This window comes from Macrobrachium rosenbergii, chromosome 41 (genome assembly GCF_040412425.1).
Source record: "Macrobrachium rosenbergii isolate ZJJX-2024 chromosome 41, ASM4041242v1, whole genome shotgun sequence".
Lineage (NCBI taxonomy): Eukaryota > Metazoa > Arthropoda > Malacostraca > Decapoda > Palaemonidae > Macrobrachium > Macrobrachium rosenbergii.
In genome coordinates this window covers 70,151,933-70,174,468 of record NC_089781.1, presented here as the reverse complement: position 1 = coordinate 70,174,468, position 22,536 = coordinate 70,151,933, and positions in this window count along the sequence as shown.

The window sequence follows — 22,536 nt, the reverse complement described above, 5'->3', positions numbered from 1 at the left end:
AAAGCCGAGGTCAGCACCACATGCCAATATAACCTGACCCAGCTATCAGCTTCATCACTTCTTAAATATTTAATACGTTGCAAGCGGTTCCGACTCAGGGGAGACTGAATCAACTTATCATTAAAAGGGCCAACCACTCAGGGAGTTTGTCAGACTTTAAAGAACCCTTTGATGCACGTCTGAGCTTCATTCATCGTTTTCGGAGGAAAGCTTTTTCCTTTTTTAATATCTTTTTTGTATCTTAAATGATTCCCTTTTCTCCTCTTCGTTAAGGACACATAATGCTCATCCACTAAATGAATATTCAGAAGTTCTTACATAATATTAAGGAAAATGTATTTTATGCTCGGTTTTTTATATCAAGAAAAATTAATTAAGCTGTTGTCAAATAAGTTTAATGATATCCAAGAATAAGTTTCGTTTCGATGCTTGTGAATCTGTCATAAATCCGTCCTAATGGAGTAACTAAAATACTAAAATTTCGTTCATCATGCTGTTATATAATGTTATTTTATGACTGGCCCGACGAAATAGCTCCAATGCTTCAGCGTCGTCCGTGACAGGGATTATTCTTAAGACTGTCATTCCTTTTATATATCTATTAAGCAGTGATTGCGAAATTATATTTCAAGCTATATCGGGGGTCAATGAAGCAACTCATATGTTAAGTAGTATTGCTATTTGCTGGTGTACGTTTTTAGCATTTTGAGATGAAAGTTAATAAACACAGGACATGGCAGACAGTAAATTGCAATGAGTTTTGATAGCAGAGGTCAAATAATAATTGATATGCCTACTAAAACAGAATGTAAATGAGTGCTAATAAACTGTTAATATTTACATGAACGCACAGCAGTACTCATTATTCAACGATATATTTCACGATGGAATTGAGTAGAATTAAGTTTCTCGCGTCTTTTATTAGATATAAAGTTTAATTATTTCAAAATCATGCGCTTAGGTAGAGATATCAATGAAAAAATTGAGCAAAATGATTTATTGCAATTTTATCTCAGGAAGTAACATAACTATTACGTTCAAAGGGCAGACAGTTCACGCAAGTTGACTTTGACTTAACCAAAAGAATATTAAACAAACAAATAAAGAAGCTGATTAACTGATTAAGCAAAGGTAAAACTAAGTTAACTTATTAAGCAAAATAACAATTGAAGTCAAATTAATAAATGCACTGAAAGCTTTACTTATAAAAATGGGACTGAATTCCATAATACACATATGTTCATGAAGTGACTTATTTCATAATATCAAAAGTAATTTAAGAAAAATGTTAAAGTCTTAGCTCATAAGCTGTTATCTATCGTCACCACTGTGATAGTGGAAATCATTTAAAGAATTCGGCAAGCATTGTCTGCTCACTGTGGCAGTAAATCAAAATTGAATTATTATTCCAATTTAAAACAAGCATAACAGAATTGAAACTATTTACTCATAGGAGGTTAACTTCAACGATTCTCTCATCCGATAAAATTTATATATATATGTATATATATATATATATATATATATATATATATATATACTAGCTGACCAACCCGGCACTGCATGGAAAAAATCTGAATAACAACCAACGGGTAGGCCATTAAAACTCTGAATAACAGTCTATGGGCATTGGGAGGGAAGAGGGTTGGGGAGAGGGGGAGGGGAGGGGAAATGTAGAAGCGGAAGAGGAAGGTGAAAGGGAGGGAGGGAGATGCGAGGGTGAATGGGAGGGGAGGGAGGGAGGAGGACGGATTGGGGTAGGGGAGGGAAGGGGAGGGGAAAAAGAGAAGTGGGAGGGGGAGGGGAAGTGGGAAGTGGGAGGCGTAGGGTAGGGTGAGGGGAAGATAAAACCTAGACGGTAGGTTGCCAGCTTGACAAACAGCTTCAGAATATCCATAAGTTATTAAGATACAGTGTCCGCTGGCTGTATAAATATATCACGATGGCAATTTTAGACACCGTAAAAAGAGCTGCAACTGTTTTCAGTTTCCTGTGCGTGTTAACTAGTGCGTTTAAATTTCCTGTTGCGTTTCTGAGGGGAAAGTGTAGGCCGAAGTCTGAACGGTCTAATATAGATATTGTCAATAAATGGTGATATTTTTAGTGTATTAAGAACTTAGATATGATGATGGTAATACCTCAAGGAATTTAGGAATTTGTACTTTGTTGGCAAGGTATAATTAAGATACATTTGGCTTAAGATGAACACTGAAAAAATGCAGTAATTTCATCGCGACTAGTCTTTTAATGAGGGAGTAGTTTTGTCACAAAATCATTTATTCTGCTAATATAGAAATTGTCGATATAAAGGGCAAAGGAAGTTACATTCCCCTATTAGAAAAGAATAAACGACATCACTGAACAAAGACAATAAATCAAAGATCTTATACTTCTACGATTCTTGCTCTGGTGTGTCTGTGTATTTGTGTGGGGGGTGCGGGTGAAGGTCTGTCTCCCTTTCAACAGTAGACAGACCTTTTATCAATTACGTGAAATTCACTGCACAACAAATCGAAGGAGATTCATTCTAGATATGATTATGATAATACCTCCAGGTACTTAAGAATTTTTATATTACTGGCAGTGTTTAATTAAGATATGTTTGGTTTAAGATGAATACTGAAAAATAGATGCTAATTTTTTCTCGAGTAATTTTTTAATGAGGGGTAGACCTTTCACAGAATCGACAGGTGTACTAATAAGCATGCGCGGATGGTGATGAATTAGTTCTTGATTTTCAAAGTTATGCCCGTAATTACCAATTTTTTTCGTGGATTAAGTACTTAGGATATGGTGATGGTAATACCACAAGGTACTTAAGAATTTGTATTTTATTGGCAGGGTATGATTAAGATATTTTTCGCTTTAGATGAACACAATAAAATGTGGTAATTTCGACGATAGTAGATTTTTAATGAGGAGGTAAGCCTGTCACAGAAACTTTTAGTCTGTAACTACTTTTTTCCGTGGCGAGAATTGTAAGATTTGACTGGTGTGGTGGTAGAAGTATTATTTTGAATTACATTGCTTTATGATTGAATGAAAGTAAATCTAACAGTCAAACACATCTGTCTAATTTTTTGGATGTACTAAACTGATTACAGGGTTTGCAGTGGGAAGAGTTTAATGAAATCATACATCTGACACCACCTGGAAAAAAAGGTGGAGCGTCAGGTGAAAAATGAGAATTAACCCCAAAAACTGAAGAAAAAGGTGACGTAAAAACGAAAACTTCATTTGTTTTGTCTGTGTTTGCATGTCTGTCACGGGGTAGGGGTTTGATTATGAGTTATAAACCTTTCAGGAGTGACATAGAGGCCGTGTGCAAAATTTTGTCTGGGTCTGTCTCCCTTTCAAATAGACAGACCTTTTATCAATACGTGAAATTCACTGCACAAAAATAAAAATTCATTCTAGATATTTATATAATACCTAGGTATAAGAATTTTTATATTACTGGCAGTGTTTAATTAAGATATGTTTATTTAAGATGAATATGAAAATAGATGCTAATTTTTATATTTTTTAATGAAATATACCTTTCACAGAATAAATAATAAGCATGCGCGGATGGTGAAGAATTAGTTCTTGATTTTTTTCAAGTTATAAATTACCAATTTTTCATCAGGCTTAAAAACTTAGGATATGATGATGAATCAACAAAACTTACAATTTGTATCTTATTGGCATATGATTAAATATTTTTCAAAAATTAGATGAACACAATAAAATGAACAAGTAAATTCAACAACTCGTCTGATTTTCAACTAAGCCTATCAAAGAAATTTTGGTCTGTAACTAATTAGGTTCCGTTAAATATTTTGACTTTGTGGTGGTAGTATTGTTTGCATTTTGCACTATGATTTTGATTTTCAAACACATCCGTCTTTTTTGGATGTTTGTGGGTTTTTAAGTTTTTCGTTAATTTAAATCATACATCTGACACCACCTGGAAAAAAGTTTGTATTTACTTGTTAACCCAAAAACTGATATTTGACGTTAGTATTTTTGTCTGAAGATTTATTATGACAATTCATTTTATGGTAATTTTATTGATTCTCATCCTTGTCAAAATTTTTCAGTCTGATGATGAGGTTTTTCCATACCTCCAAAGCTTGTAAAAAGAATTTTATTCCTGGTCTTGGCAATATTATTTATCATTAAGCTAAGATTTCATATATATACATTATATATATATATATATATATATATATATATATATATATATATATATATATATATATATATATATATATATATATATATATATATATATATATATAAAGAGAGAGAGAGAGAGAGAGAGAGAGAGAGAGAGAGAGAGAGAGAGAGAGAGAGATTATGTCAGGAGAACGAAGACAGAATGCACAAGGATGTTAGGCAACAATGAATTTAATCTCTCATGCTTCTTGGTGTGGGCAATGTATTCCATTCCACTGGGGAGTGCCACGTTTTTGCAAATGCTCGTACTGCTATTCTGTCTTCGTCTTACTTAGTATGAAGGGGAACAGAGGAAACAAAATATACCAATGATGAAAATAATAATGATGGGAAGAATAAGACCAAGAAGCACATTTACCTTTCCCGCTGAAATATGTTAATAAGGTCAACATATCTTATGGGAACCAAATTCTACCAAAAAAAAAATTTTTTTTTCTTTTTGTAGATGCCATTAACATGTAATCTGAGAAGCTGTTGTAAACGTGAAGGTGACCCTCACATACACCAATATTTTTATTCCATACATTTTCTGGATAATTATAGTGCAGTATCCTTTTTTATTTTATATATATATGTATATATATATATATATATATATATATATATATATATATATATATATATATATATATATATATAGTTCCTCATTGTCGGGTTGGTATCTTTCTCGGTTAGGACCCTGCTGGGCCCACGTTCGATTCTCCGACTGGCCAATGAAGAATTAGAGAAAGTTATTTCTGGTGATAGAAATTCATTTCTCGTAATAATGTGGTTCGGATTCCACAATCAGCTCTAGGTCCCGTTGCTAGGTAACCAATTGGTTCTTAGCCACGTAATATAATCTAATCCTTCAGGCCAGCCCTAGGAGAGCTGTTAATCAGCTCATAAAATAAGGTCTTAACTTTATAAACTATATATATATATATAACATTATATATATATATATATATATATATATATATATATATATATATATATATATATATATATATATATATATATATATATATATATATATGAAAAAATTAACTCAAACTAAAAATAGAGATATGAGAACATTACACTGTCAGGATGCTTAATTAGGATACATCTTTAAATTGAAAATACCTTTGAATTTCACTCCTAAATATTTTGAAACTAGCTGAGCTCGGTGATATGAAAGAATTTGCTTCGAATTGCAGCAATTTACTTTGAATGTTGCGCATAATTGGGCCGGTTCATCCATTTTCCACTAATTAGGTACTTTTCTCGACAAATGAAAAAAAAAAAGTCCTTTCTACCGCGTTGTTCAGCGATATATACCGCCACAAGGCACTGGATGAATGTATTCGATATTCTCTCTCTCTCTCTCTCTCTCTCTCTCTCTCTCTCTCTCTCTCTCTCTCTCTCTCTCTCTCTCTCCATTCTTCCACTCAGCAAGGGTAAGATACTGTACGTGTTTATTTACTTGAAAATTCAGAATGCCTCTTAGTAGTGTTGGGAACTTCGCTGTTAGTTGTATGCTGTGTGCAAAGGAAGTTTAAAAAAAATAAAACGTAAGTTAATAGAGCTAACTAATCAATATCATAAGCAATCATTCTACCAAAAAACCGAGACGACGTGAAAAAATAATTGAAGTCTATGACTGAGTGTTTGAAAGTCTATTTCTCCTGTGGCATAAAAACAAGTAAAAAATAGGCCAAAGTTTCTTCGTCACAATCTAGTTTTCTGTACGGCGTATAGTGCTATATGAAACTCTCAGCCACGGCACATGAAACTCTCAGCCGCAGCCCATGAAACTTTCAGCCACGCCAGGTGGTGGCATGTGCTGTTGGCACCAATAGCGGTGCCGGACTCACGATCACGGCTAACTTTAAACTCAAATAAAACAAAAACTACTGAGGCTAGACCACTGCAATTTAGTATGTTTGATGATTGAAAAGTAGATGATCAACCTACCAACTTGCAGCCCTCTAGCCTCAGTAGTTTCTAAGATCTAAGGGCGGACATAAAAAGTGCGGACGGACAGACAAATAGCCATCTCAATAGTTTTCTTTTACAGACTAAACTAAAGAAAAAGCTCGTTCATTACCATTTATAAAAACCTTCCATTTTGATTTCAACAATTGGACAAATTTTGCAAGCATCACAAAAACTTTTTGACATTTTGATAAATAGGAATCATCTTTTCAGTTAAAGTTATCATTTCTCATTAACATTTCCAATAACAGCAATCGAAATTAGGCAATACTAATGCGGTGTCCAGTGCGGTCAAACGGAACAGAACAATAGATGTATTTTAATAGTCACAATGACCTCTTAGCACATCTATTGTCTCAGTTGTCTTTACCTTCTATTCATTAAAAACATGAAATTTTATTTGAAATTTCATACGTTTTCATTCAGGTTTACATGGCACAAAAAAAGAATAAGACATTATTGCATCCCAGACATACATATATGTCTTCAGTCTTCTATACAAGATTACTTCGAGGGGTCCATTTTTTATTTTCAATCTCCTTACGGCCATCTTCTATGACCTCTTCTTCACAACGCAAACCCTGGACCCTAAGCCTCTCATTTTTCCTGGTGTGAAGCTTTGAGCTCAACAATCACATAAGATGAGAAGCAGATGTGGAGTGACATTCTGCTTGACGCGCAGTCTGGTATCACTATTCTATCACATTAAGCCGCCTAACTTTACTGCCGGATCCAGAGTCGAACAGTTTAATCACGATTCAAATAGTTTCAAATCCCCTTTAATGCTTAATTTGGTCCCCCGAAATGAAACGAGTCGGGTTAACTTCCACCGAATTCCGCAATATATTACTGAAATACATTTCGAATTACGATATTTCTTAATCCTTTTTCCAATGGCATTTGAATGAATGGAGACTACATGGAAAAAAAATGCTTCAAAAAGTGTAAAGAAAGAGTCAGATAGCACTTTCATTGTATGATATTTATATTATGTAATAAAAGCATAGCCACAAGCAGAACGCATACATTGTATTCATATCAAGAGAAAATGATACTGAATAACAAATACATGCCGAACTTTGTATTTTAACCGATGCTTTGCAATGACATATCGGTGAATGGAAACCTAAGGCAGTTATAAAGGATTGCATATTTTTGTGCAATGACTGATGCAGTGTACATAGAAAGTAAATTTTATTCTTGTAAATCTAAGATAGGTTTTTCTACATATCCATGTTAAAAGAGGCGTTAAACATTAGCATTTGTTTTACTGCGTTCTTTATCAGCATACTCTGACCATGAAGTGGAGAGAACAGTAATTTTAAAGGGTTGTTTTGCTGGCCGAGTTGCTCATTTTTCTACTGGCTGACGTGGCCAATTACTGAAGCCTGGCGTTCCCATCCTTCAGTATCAACAGTAATGGAAAAGTTATAAACAGAATAACGGAAAACTGGTTTATTTCTTTATAGAAATTTTTTTACATTTCCTGTATGATTCCAAATAAGCGGAAAAAAAAGAATAATGTCCGTCATACTGGCAATTACCAATTACCATGACCAAAAGATACAACGGTAAATTTCTCCAATAAAGATATTTTCGTTGGTACAGCGCTCACAAAATAATGTATATTTGAAGGACATCGTTAAATCGTATGTTGGAAAATTCAGTAATCCTCTTATACTCTTCATAAACTTCAGGTCCCAGTCACGTTACCACCTCACCAGATGAGTAACGTGACGTCGTTCTGATACTCCGAAAACGAGTTCGAATCTTGCTACGGAGTCAGAATGTTTTCACATCCTTCCCTTTGGATCTCATGCTTTGTAGTGACAAGTGTATCCAAAATGTGTGGTGAAACCTAGTAGTTAAGAGGTTATGGTTATGACAAACACATACAGTAACCATTAGATTACATATTATATATATATATATATATATATATATATATATATATATATATATATATATATATATATATATATACATATACATATACAGGGTGTTTCGAAATTAGAGCCCCCCCCTCTACAGCATAAACTAAAATTGATATGGACAAAAACAAAAGTAATTCAGAACAGGTATTTATTTACCTTTCTCTCTGAGCATTTAATATTTTGTGTGGCCTCCATCTGCCTGTACCACAGCCTGCATTCTTGAGGGGTATGATGTCTTTTGACTCCTGAGAAAGGACTTCAGGCCTTCCAAGATTCTCACTCTTTTCGCGATGACAGTCGTATGGATTTTTGTTCCAGTTTCTTTTAACAAAGGATTCATCTCTTTTAATGTATTTAGCTATCCAGGAACATGAAATGAAGGATGCGCCAGCATCCCTGGTCTCTCTGAAGGTTATACCCGGATTCGGTCAGTCCATCTGATTTCCTCCGAGTCGTTAGCCATGGCTGTATCTAACTCAGTCACTCAGTCTGAAAATACAAGAAATGTAAAATGAAAAACAGCTTAACAGAAACTTAAAATAATGTACTTGGAGATAGGCTATAGCAGAAAACTTCATAACTTTCCATTTGTTCTGTGGAGGGGGGGGGTCTAATTTCGAAACACCCGGTATATATATATATAATATAATAGTCAAATTAACACATGATTTGCTTACCACACATCACCAACGGTGAAAAATAAGACACTGGGTATAGGTCCTGACCAGGTTTCAACTTTATCTTTTAACGCCATCGATGACGGACATATACATAGTGGTAGAAATCACAATATATATACTACAAAGACAGTATGGACATACATTTGAACCGTTAGAGACTAAGTATTTAAAGTTGATATATATATATATATATATATATATATATATATATATATATATATATATATATATATATATATATATATATATATATATATATATTATATATATATATACATACATATATATATATATATATATATATACATATACTGTATATATATTATATTTTTTATTTTTGAGGGGACCCAGAGCAGAGTTTTTCCCTTCCACAATTTCTGTTGTAGGCGATCGCCTTTGTGGCATTGACTTCTTTGATGCTAACTTTTTCATATTTCATTACTTTTGTTTTCAATCCTCTTTCAAAGTTCGGGATAAGTACACATAGTCCGTAGCACTTGAAATAAATGGAAACCACACCACGACTATGTGTACCATCCAGAACTTTGAGAAAGATTAAAAAAAAAAGTAAAGAAATATGAAAAGGTTAGCATTAACGTAGTTAATGCCACAAAGGCGATCGCCTACAACAACAACAACAACAAACAACAACAACAACAAAATTATAAGTATACACATATATTACTAACAGGACCTCATTCAAACTGGATGGTATATAGTGGAGATATTTGTCCAGAAAAAGTTACAAGCTTTCTAGAACAAACAGTCCTCATTATCAAGTATCCGTACACTGACCAGACGCGCAGCCCAGCTGTATTTATATCTGTGTGCTGGGTACTATAATCTTATAATTGCCTTCCTCCTCCTGTGTGAACCCCCCCTCGTGACCTTGGCATTTCTCTGCCCGCATCTTCATCCAAGTGTTCATTTCCCATGCGTCCTCTTGCCTTTTGCTTTTGTTTCCTTGCTACTGTGGAGGGTAGAAACAAAAGAAAAAGGCAAGAGGACACACGGAAAACGAACACCTGGATGAAGATACAGGCAGAGAAAGGCCAAGGTCACAAGGGGGGGTTCATACAGGAGGAGGAAGGCAATTATAAGATTAAAGTACCCAGCACAATGATATAAATACATCTTTACTACGCATCTGGTCATTGTATGGACACTTGATGATGAGGACTGTTTGTCCTAAAAAGTTTATAACTTTTTCTGAATAAATATCTCCACTAGATACCATGCAGTTTGAATGAGGTTCTGTTAGTATTTCTACTAAGGCACATAACAATTGTGTATGTAATAAAGTTGATAAAGTTGATATATATATCTATATACATATATATATATATATATATATATATATATATATATATACATATATATATATATATATATATATATATATATATATATATATATATTTATATATATATATATAAAAATATATATATATTATATATATTTTTATATGTTTCCTAGTGCAGGTGGTTCTTATGACTCACATTTATTACTTTACTCTAAAATGGCCTTGCAAGATAACCAGGACATATAAAACACAAACTAATAGGAGTGATACAAGGGCGGAGGCTCTTTCTCAAAGGGAAGTGCGTGAAACACGTGGATACAAAAATAGGTATATTTTCATAACACACAAGATCAAAGGGGAAATGAACTGAAACACGTTAAATTGCTGCTGCAGAAGTCCTCCCAAAGGGGGGGGGGGAGCTTGGGAATGCCAGGAACACGGACCAAGGAGAATTCTGCTACGATCGTCCTTCTGAAACGATATTAGCACCCAGGTTACAAATCTAATGCTGGAATTCGGGGAATGAATTACTCGGGTGTGCGCTGAGGGCGCCAAGGACTTCCCCGAGGCGTTACTTGTGACTCAGAGGAAGGAGGCAGTGAACACGTGGGCCGGGATTAAACCAAGAACCATCAGGGGATACCAAGTTATAGGCCCAGAAGTTTAATAAATGCACAAGGGCAAAGTAACGTGACTAGCAACTCGTTCTGGGTACTTTACCACATTGTAGGGGCGTGAGGCTGACGGCAGCGTCCAGCGGACGTCTTCTACCAGTCCACGTGTGCGTCGAAAAAAGGGCCTCCCTCGCCAACGTACTGCTTCAAGTCGTAGATTGGGGCGGAAAAGGGCGCCTTTGGGATGATGAAAAGGACGCAGTTGGGTATCCGCTCGTGTTTGGGACTTGCAATCCCCACTTGCAGTCTTTGATGGCCACGTGGGTCGGGGTAAGGAGGAAAGGGCAGTTAACTTCCACGTGGCGATGAGCGAACGAAGGGCGGGGGGGCCAGGTCTGCACTCGTGACCTCTAGGCTTAAACTACCTACTGTGTGTGAGAAGGAGCTTTCCTCACCTGACCTTTTATTGCTTCTGGACAGGGTAGGGGCGGGGCGATGTCTGACCAGTCACGCTCCTATATCAAAGAAAATGGCTGATGTTCTTCCAGGTCACTCTACTGTACCAAAGAAAACGCTGCAAAGCCAGTTTACCGCCCATGGCAAAAGATTAAATCTTGGGCATCTCTTACTTCTGGTTCAAACTAACACGTGGCGATTCAAAATAGAGCCTATCTAACGAAGGAAAGGCAGGGGGCACAGTAATATCTCGATAAGAGGGACAGTCACCACAGTAATATCTGGATAAAAGCAACAGTCACCACAGTAATACCTGGATAAAAGGCACAGACAGAACAGTAATAACTGGTTAAAGATAACAGAGCACAGTAATACCTGGATGACAGGGACAGTCACCACAGAAATACCTAGATAAAAGGGACAGACAGAACAGTAATAACTGGATAAAGGGTAGTCACTACAATAATACCTGGATAAAAGGGGCAGTCACCACAGTAATGTCTGGCTAAAAGGGACAGACAGCACAGTAATACCTGGTTAAAGGGGACAGACAGCACAGTAATACCTGGTAAAAGGGGACAGACAGCATAGTAATACCTGGCTAAAAGGGACAGTCACCACAGTAATATCTGGCTAAAAGGGACAGACAGCACAGTAATACCTGGTTAAAGGGGACAGACAGCACAGTAATACCTGGTAAAAGGGGACAGACAGCATAGTAATACCTGGCTAAAAGGGACAGTCACCACAGTAATACCAGGATAAAAGGGACAGATAGCACAGTAATAGCTAGTTAAAGGGGACAGACAGTATAGTAATACCTGGAAAAAAGGGACAGTCACACAGTAATACCTGGATATAAGGGACAATCACCACAGTAATTTCTGGATAAAAGGGACACTCATCACAATAATACCTAGATAAAAGGGACAGACAACAAAGTAATACCTGGATAAAAGGGACAGACAGAACAGTAATACTTGGATAAAAGGGACAGTCACCACAGTAATTTCTGGATAAGAGGTACACTCATCGCAATAATACCTGGATAAAAGGGACAGACAACAAAGTAATACCTGGATAAAAGGGACAGACAACAAAGTAATACCTGGATAAACAGAACAGGGATAAAGGGACAGTCAGACAAATTTCAAAGTAATACCTGGATAAAAGGGACAGACAACAAAGTAATACCTGGATAAAAGGGACAGACAACAAAGTAATACCTGGATAAAAGGGACAGACAACAAAGTAATACCTGGATAAAAGGGACAGACAACAAAGTAATACCTGGATAAAAGGGAAAGTCACCACAGTAATAACTATCAGTTCACCCATGAATGTTCGAAGTTTCAACGTTTGCATAAGAAAAGTAAAACTGCCAATCAGACCGTCAACACCAACCCCTCCACCTCTCCCTTCTCATTCTCCTTCCCCTTCCCCCTCCCCTTTCCCTTTTCCCTCCCCTGCACATAGAATGTCATTTAGAGTTTTCCCAGGCAGCGCCAGGTTGGTCAGCTAGTATGTATGTGTGTGTGTATGTGTGTATATATATATATATATATATATATATATATATATATATATATATATATATATATATATATATATATAAATATATATTTATATATAAATATATATTTATATTTATATATATATATTTATATTATATGTACACATATAATATATATATATATATATATATATATATATATATATATAAAATATACATATATATATTATATATATATAAATACATATAAATGTATATAAATATATATATATATATATATATATATATATATATATAATATATATTATATATATATATATATATATATATATATTTATATATTATAAACGTATATTATATAATATATATATATATATATATATATATATATATATATACATATTTTACTCTAGAAAATTATTAGACATGAAAATATACAAATTGGAAGACCAAATGTAAGTTCTTTCATTCTCTTTTCCAAAACAAAAAAATGTATAAATAAAGATATTAATAATTAAGATAAACCTAAATTATTAATAAATATTTTTTCTTTTCATAAAATCTTCATTAAAACGTGTATTAAGCCGGAGCTTGTCAAATACGTCTTTCTCGGAGTCCCTATAGCATCTAATAGTCTTCTCCGAAAACATTCTCAGTGTAAATCTGCAACGAGGTTTCAGTCAATCCTTTTCAGATGAAAGAGTTTTCGATCAAGATTTTTAGATTAGCGACAATGCACATGGGAAAGGGAGATGGGTAAATTGCATTAAAGGCAAGGAGAATAAAGATGAAGACGAGGTAGTAGGAGCAGGAGCAGGTACAAGGAAATGGAAAGGGCTAATAAACAGATGAGAGAGAAAGAGCTCAAGAAATATGAGTCAAAACTGCCTGGCACGCTTCTTGAACATATATATAAAAATAAGCTTTATACAGAATATAAAATTATCAGGAAATGTTTATATGAAGCAATCTAATATTAATATGCGTCTTGAAGTCCAAATCTTCTCGTATAAAATAAAAAGTAAATATACTTAATTATCGTGTGCCATTGTGCGTTAGAATTTTATCGCATTAATCCTTTTTAGGTAGGATTCACATATTGCAATTTGATAAAATGCAAAAAACAAATGGAAAATGATTTTGCATTTCATGAACTTTCCCATTTTTTTCTTATTTTTTTCTGTGAAAAAAAAAAACTCAGCAGGTGAAAATAAAATACACTTTCCGCATATGAATAACTTCGAATATAATATCGTAATTAACAACCATATTTAACTGAGAGATTATTATATCAGTTATATCTATGCCGGCCACATCCATGGATAAAAAGGGAGGGTTGCTCTTATGTTTTGATTAGCATCAGCAATGCATAAGAGCAGAGAGATTTAGCGATTCTAGAAATGAGGAGAAAAGAGTATAGGTCAAATAGGTTCATTTTCCAATCCTCAACACGGCAAAGGAGTGATGTTGGCATTCATTCATAACAAAATTTCAGGAATATCGACCAAAGGAATACTTACAGCACACACAAGAAAATACCAGCTTACAGCTGATCTCAAAAGACCTTAAGTTATCGGAAAACTAAATTAACTGGTAGGTAGTTAAATTCAGTATTCAACAAGAACAAAATACGATACGGGATTGTGTCTAGGTCTTTCCTTATAGCAGGGGGCGTAGGATTTGATGGAAAGCAAAAACCTCAAAACTCCAAGAAAAAGTTTACTTGAAAACCTCTTAAGGCCACAGATGAGAGTATGAAGCCCATGAACCTTTGTGTTTTTCCTTGAACCTGAGGCTTCTACAGCTCATTAGAATTACCGTTTCATAATATGAGCATCTGCAGGGAGTAACAGAATTGGATTTAGCAACTGATAGTATTGCAAATTCCCATGAAAAATATTTTCATCTTTTATAGCGACGAATAATTGTAAAAGATTTGAAATTACTCGTTATATAAAAGAAAGAAAAATATGATTGCAAAAATATGACTACTTTTACTGTAATCTAAGGGCATGAAGATCTTAAGCTACATTACCTCATCCAATGAACCCGTCAAAGTTAATTTCCCCAACTGCCCGGACTTCCCCTACCATATCGTCAAGTCTCCCGGCTGTCGGACAACACATTAAACTTTCTCACCTGACAAGCCTGACTGTGTCTAGAACTCAATCCTAACATATAATTATGGTTTATTATGAACCTAACACACAATTATGGTTTATTACGAACGTCGGTTAACGTACAATTGACTGAAATGGAATTACAAGTTACTTTTAATGAAAATTTATGCGATTTATGAAGTTTTTCCCAAAATGTGAAGGAATATGAGCGACAATATAGTAATGTTAACCACGAAATATTTTGTCATAGTGTTTATTACTATAGTTTCTTAGTTATATACCATTTAACAGTGCCTCATTCATTACCTTTTCAAGTATCTTTTATTTTCATTATTTTTACAAAAACAGAAATTATGTATTCTTTTATATTATAAAGTGAAAAGATACGTTAGTCACTATTTTCCTTTGATAATGTTGAGCATGGAGTATATGTTGATGACAGAAGTAAAACCCACTGACTATCAAGCAAAGCTGGCAATAACTGCATGCCGTGTTTATACTCAGGTTGCTGTTCTTTATTTTTAACTATGAATATGCTCCAAACAACTTTGCTCTTCAATAATAATGAGAAAACCACTGTGAATAACATTTTGTAAAACATGAGAGCAAATTCCATTTCATTTCTTCGGTAATTGTCTTGATGGTACAAGAGTTATGAAAAAATATGTATTATATTATGCTAGCGAATATTGGCTTATGAAAAAAATATGCATTATATTATATTGGCGAATATTGGCTTCATCATCTTTTTTGAAACCGTTATCGCAAACTGATAGTAATCATATTCTTGTTTACTTCCATAACCTGTATCTAGTTCTGTTTTATAAGCATTCATTAACCAGGGTAACATTACATCCTGACTTAATAACCGTTTCCCAGATTCAGCTCTTTTACTGCTACAAAGAAGCCATACTGAATAGCTTTCCATTTCATTTTTCAATTCTATAATACACACCGAACTCTTTTTACCTGATTGAATATCTAAAGATACTTAGAAACGAAACCATCGAGTCATAAAATGAAATTGTACTCTGAAACAGACTGCCTCACTAACTCTATTATCTGATGTGAATAAAGTAGAAATAAAGTAGACTGCCCTCTCTAGTACGCAAGAAAGATTTTCTGGTAAATAATCACACAATTTTTCGTAAATCTGTTTCAATTAAGGTGCACTGCTGTCCTCATATTGAATGAAAATTAAAAATTAAATAAAACACTGGATCTATTAAAGTTCTCCTAGGAACATCTGACTAATTACAAGAATGTTAGTGAAGCTTTTTCATTCAAACGTTACGGAAATCACCAGGATTTCTTTAGTTATATGTAAATAAATAAAAAAGAAGATTCTAAAAGATTATCAGACAACGGAAACATAGTGATTTCTTTTTAAGGAAACAAAAAATATCATGCTAAAATGTTTATGATCTTAACCACTTGTATCTTTCTCGTTCGGTATTTTCTTATGAATTCGGAGGTAATTATCATACGTCGTAAAGATAATAATGGTTACGAGTGTCATTTAAATGAATAGAAAAGATAAAATACTAAAGCAATAGTAAAATCAAAATATTTATAATAATTTAGCTCTCGTACAGAGGAACTAAAAAATTCCGATAGAATGCTCCAGTATACATTCAGAAATATAATGCTGACGACATTTTAGTGCAATGTTCGTATGTTCTACACCGCTCTTACGAGCAGTGTGCTGTCGAGATACACGAAAAGAATATTTATTATGATATTTTTGCCGTCCCTTTATTTAATGCGTCTGGTGATGCCCTAAATTACTCGATTTCTTCACACTTTGGATGCGCTGAACACTAAAAAACCCCAATTCCAAATGGAAGCATATGAAGAAAATCCGATGTCCGTGGCAGGATTCGAACCCTTAGCCAGAATATCAGTGCGAGATCCCGTTACCCACCTGACCAAAATTCCAATAACGTCTTATGCTTTGTAATGACAAGTGAATCCAATAAAATATGAGGCAATCGAGAAATTAGGAGGGCTTTGTGGTTATTATATAATGTATCTGGTAAAAAGTGACAGTAAACTATTCATAAATACATAACACACACATATATACTGTATATGTGTATATACGTGTGTATGTATCAATGTACGTATGCATTTGTGTCTCTGTCCTTCAATCACCGTAGAAAAGATGTTGGGAAAACTAATTTAATCGAGGTTCATCACTTTAAAGCCACCTCGAAAATATAAAGTCTCTTTTTCCTATGTAATTCTTAAAATTGGACAAAATAAAAGCAACGGCATCCCAGTAAGAGCCGCGCATACACTCACACTCAGGCGTAAGCACTTAGCAAGATACTGCATGTGCCGATATGAGAAATATCGACTCGCCAACTCAATTCAAGCGGAAACGAAACTCAGGAATATTCTTATTGGCCAGCAACAACTGCTCGAGATCACTGCTGATAAGCGACCAAAAGGATCGACCTGGGTGTTGAAAAGCTGGCTGTCGGGGAATTAGGAAGGCTGGAGGAGGAAATGGGACGAAAACTTGGAAAAATGTTCTCTTCTCCTTACTTTCTGTTACTCAGGCCTTTACTTTAACGACAGTCGGTTTCCTCCTCTCGGAATAGGAATTGAAAGTGAGATGAGAGAAAATTTACGAAAATCAGAAATATATAACTAATATTTTCGTTATCTTGCCTAGGCCATTCTTTTGCGTTCAGATAAATTATGAACTTGAAAGCTTTCAAGTTAATCTAAACTTTTCCCCCCGTTATCTTCATGGAAGGAATGGCTTATGGTTATGGTGCAACTTGGGTAGGGTTTTTCTATATACGCAAAGGATAACGTGAAAGACCCTGACGTAGTTCGATGTCTTTCCATATTAAAGTATTAAACATTCAATGCAAAATAACTTCATAAAATTATCTTTCGGCAACCATCCTATTTCAGGTTCAAGTGCGTGAATTACAACAGTGGTCAGTCTCGCGGTAAGCAAAATATTTTAAACAATAGTTGTAATTATCTTGACTTTTCAAAAACAACAGTAATAAGGCACGGGTAAAATGTTATGTAAAGAACTGTTTTAAAAGTGCAAAATGATTCTTTTTTTATTAGGTCCAGGTATGAAATGGTGTCAATACTCTTGGAAGTTGGTAAGAAAACATCAAATACTGCATCTGAACACTAGCTTATTCTATTACCTTTAAGTGACATTCTCTGAAGAGATTCTTTTATTAATCTCTCTCTCTCTCTCTCTCTCTCTCTCTCTCTCTCTCTCTCTCTCTCTCTCTCTCTCTCTCTCTCTCTCTTTTTCGGGAGAAAGTTTATGCGCCATTCGATAAATATTTTCATGCAGACTCAGCCATGGATTAACTAGAACAATTATCAGTTTTGGCCTTAAACAATAGACTACAAACCCAAAGCTTAGAGCCGTATGCAAATTTTTCGAAGATTTTATCCGAAAAGGCGGATCTAGGTCTTACAGGCAACAAGTCTCTCGGGTGACTGAGTATTGACCAATCGAGGTGTTGACACGAAACAGACTTTAAAGCGATACCAGCGAGTTAATTAATCATTTTGTTAGGTATGGCATAGAAAATTCGATCATTTTCGTCCTCTTTCGAGATTTTCTGCTCTGCAATAATGGGAGTGAGTTACCTCTACCATGTAAAAGTGACTACCCATACAGGAGGAAAATTCTGAAACCAGCCACAATACACCAAACGGGGAACACGAACTTGCCAGAGGGCCATTGGAAAGCAGACATCGTCAACAAAACTGTAATCCATTTTCTATCGAGAACAGCACACTTGAAATCTGTAAGAAAGAAAATCCAGATGGAATACCTCCATAAATCCAAATCGTTTCAATTTGAACGTCCTTTTACGTAATATAGTTATTGCTTCTATTGCACCTTTTATTTTCCACCAACGCGAGAGCGCAAGTGTAATGAAAAAAAAAATGGGTTACTAAAATTTCTGCTTGTTTTATAGGCTTTTAAAAAATTGCATCGCGAAAGTTTTTAATTTCATTACAACGCACAAATCCTTGAACATATCCATACTTTGATGTTTCCCTAATTTTTTTTAGATTAATGTCTAATGGTGAGAAATTATTTTTTTCTTAGAAATGGAAAACATAAATTTTCTTTTTTATTAGTTTTTGGGTTCTGCTTATATGAAGTCCGTCGTTACTCCAATATATAAGACTGCAGACCTTTAATACTGAGAAGAAAACAATAAAAAGAAACATCAGTTTCCAAGTAATGAGTAAAATAAAGTAACACCAAATAAATACTTAAATGCCCGGTCGAAAACATGTCTTCAATTGTAGGCAACAATGTAAAAAATGAGTGACACTCAGTATGTATACGACGGGTGTCCTAATTATAACTGAAATAAGAAATAGTTACCCAGTGACATACAGGAATGGGCATCCTAAAACTTTATGAATCGAATACAACTTTGAGATGCCATATCCTGTAATAAAATATCATGTAAGAATTCTATTGAGATTGTCAAGATTTTTATCATACAACACACAAGAACGAAATGCAGTAATGTCAGAAGAGGGCAATGAAAGGTTTTTAGCAGCACAAAAGAGACACGAAAGCAACTAACTAATCACGCTCGATTTCAGTTTGAACTTGAGATTAGAGTTTCTTAAAAGGATCCTCGTGATTTGATTTTGTTTATTTGTAAATATAGCTTACATGTATTTACCTAAAAAGCTTTCAGCGATTTAACGTTCTCGGGTATTCAGCAAGCAAGAGGTTGTAGGGAGAGACAAAGATATTGAATTTAACTTCGTATGACAAAAAAAATGTGCAAGTAACAAGTACACACAAATTGTTTACAAAATTTCATGAAAATTTTGCATATGAAAGTGAGCTGTAAAATCAAGTAAATAAAACCATTTTTATTTCTTATTGTGCTTACTGAACCTTGTAGGCGATATTTAGCAATAACCCTATGTATAGAAATTATACAGTGCGTATTTTTCCCTGAACGAAGAGATCTTTATAGTCTTCTAGTGATTACTAGACATGTGACGGTCATCTACAACGGGGAATTTTACGGCGTCCTAGACAACGTTTGTTGCTCCCATCTTCCTTTTATGGTCAGTAATAAGATATCTTGTCAGATTTCAGGAGTTCTGCTCATTGCCGAGAAAATGATCCTTTAGTTCCCTCAGTGGGACATGAAGAAATCAGAAACATTGCCATTCTTTTCGATGATCAGGTTGTGGATTTTTTAGCATCTAATGACTATATTATTATTATTATTATTATTATTATTATTATTATTATTATTATTATTATTATTATTATATCTAATACTATGAAATTTGAGACACATAGGCCTATCTATATATTTTTTTTTATGTTTCCTGGTGCAGGTAGATTTTAAGTCTCAAAATTCATTACTTTACTCTACAGTGACCTTGTAAGATAACCAGGAGCATATAAAACAGAAAACAAAAGGAGTTATATAGGAGATTAGGGCTCTTACTCAAAGGGAAGATGCGTGAAACACGTCCGTACAGAAAAACGGTATATTTACATAAGACAAGTTCAAAGGAAAATGTGAATTAAATAAGAGTTAAATTGCTGCTGCAGTTGAAAGTCCTCCAAGGGTGGGGGAGGGACAGCTTGGGGTTGCCAGGAACAGAGCCAAGGAGAATTCCGCTACTATCGTCCGTCTGAAACGATATGGAACACAGGTTACGGTCTAATGCCGGAAGTGGAGAATGCTTTCTACTCGAGGGTGCGCTGAAGGCGCCAAAGGACAACCTCGAGGCTTGACTAGTGACTTGAGTAATGGGGCAGTGAACACGTGGGCCGGGATTGAACCAAGAAATTCAGGGGAAAGCAAAGACACTGACCCAAAAGTCTAATGAACGCACAAGCAAATCTTTCAGGGCACTTTATCGTCCTACAGGAGTGTCCAGCGCTGATGTTGACACTGGGGCTTCGTTCCAGTCCTTCCCAAGGGTGTCAGCAAATGGTCCAGGTGGTTTGGAGACAAAGGCCGCCTACCAAAGGCGTGCTCGAGGGTCATAGATCGGTAGAGTGATGGAGGGACGCCCTTGAGATGATATAGGGCTGCAGTATTGGAGTTCCGCTCGCTCTAGGGTTGCACTTCACCGTTAACAAAGATACTGGCCACGTGGTTGGAAGACCAAGGCAAGGGGCAGCGTTCCACGTGGCGGCGAGAGGGGGTGACCTCCTCAAACTAGGTCTGAGCTATGTGTGAGGCCGACCTGAGCGAGTTGGGGCCTTTTATGGCTCCTGCTCGGGCATAGGGGGGCCGATGGCTTGACCCAGGTCGCTGGTCCTGTACAAAGAAAGAGCGCCAAGCCAGTTACTGCCCTAGGCAAGGATTATCTGCTAGGGAGTGTCTTTCAATTACCCTCTGGAATTTCCCATCTTCACCCATCCCTCGATTCACTGCACTTACACAGGTCAAAATAGACAAAGGCCTATCTATCGGCCAAGCAAAACAGAAAGAAGGGTGTTTTATTAGCTTATTTTAGCGCTATTCTTTTACAATATATATATTATAATAAATATATATATATATATATATATATATATATATATATATATATATATATATGCATGTATATTATATATATATATATATATATATATATATATATATATATATATATATATATATATATATGTATGTATTATATATATATATATATATATATATATATATATATATATATATATATATATATATATATATATATATATATATATACTCATGAGTAATGGAAGGCAAACACATTTCCGTACATGCTAAGTAAGCTTGAGTTCCCACGTTTTGAGGTTTGTGATTAATCCCTTCAGGTTATTCGCGTGATTTTGATGGGAAGAATTTCAAAGTTAATTGGCTTTATCATTTCTGGGAATAATCGTAACATAACCTTTTCCAAACAACAGTCAAACTTATAATATAAAAAGCTGAATAACGACAGAATGAATAATGAGAGAGTGTAGAATTTAAAAAAAAAAGTTTTAAAAGAGTTGAATGTTTAATTATTACACACAGTATATGACAATTAATAATGAAAAATATCATCCCTCATTAAAGATAAAAGCAGTAATACAAGAAGGCTTTGATCAATGAAACTTTTTTGTACATGTAAATAAAATTGCATTTATTTTTATAAATACTTAGTTAAAGATGTCCAATATTTTACTGATACATTTTCGCAAAACTTAAAGTATCTTCAGCAACATGAAAGGTAATGAGATATTTCTAGAGAATGAGAAACTGAGCTCTTCTTCCTTTTTAAAGTCACTATAAGAAAATCAAATAGTTTCTTCCTTTTAAAGTCACCATAAGAAAATCAAATAGTTCTTGGCATTATTACCTGGTAGTTGCAGCTCTGTTTCTGGAATCGACTTGATAAGCCATTCAGACTTAAATGTTTGTGACTTCAAAATACCGATCCAAGATTTAATCATATACTATTGGTTTTTGTATCGTAATGATTACAATTTACTGGAACAGTATTTTTGATTTCTTTCAGTGGTTCAAAATAAAATCGACAACTCCTCAAGCGAAATGGCATTTGGAAAGATCTGCCTTCGCCCTTCCGTGGATGTTTTCCTTTCTTCGTGAATGGCACAAAACTCGCTATCCATCAGCATTTCCAAGGGAAACTCATTCAGATAAAAGCTAAAAATGGGGTCTTCAAAGATTTTCTTCCATTTTCTTTATTTTCGGATTTTTTTATAAATA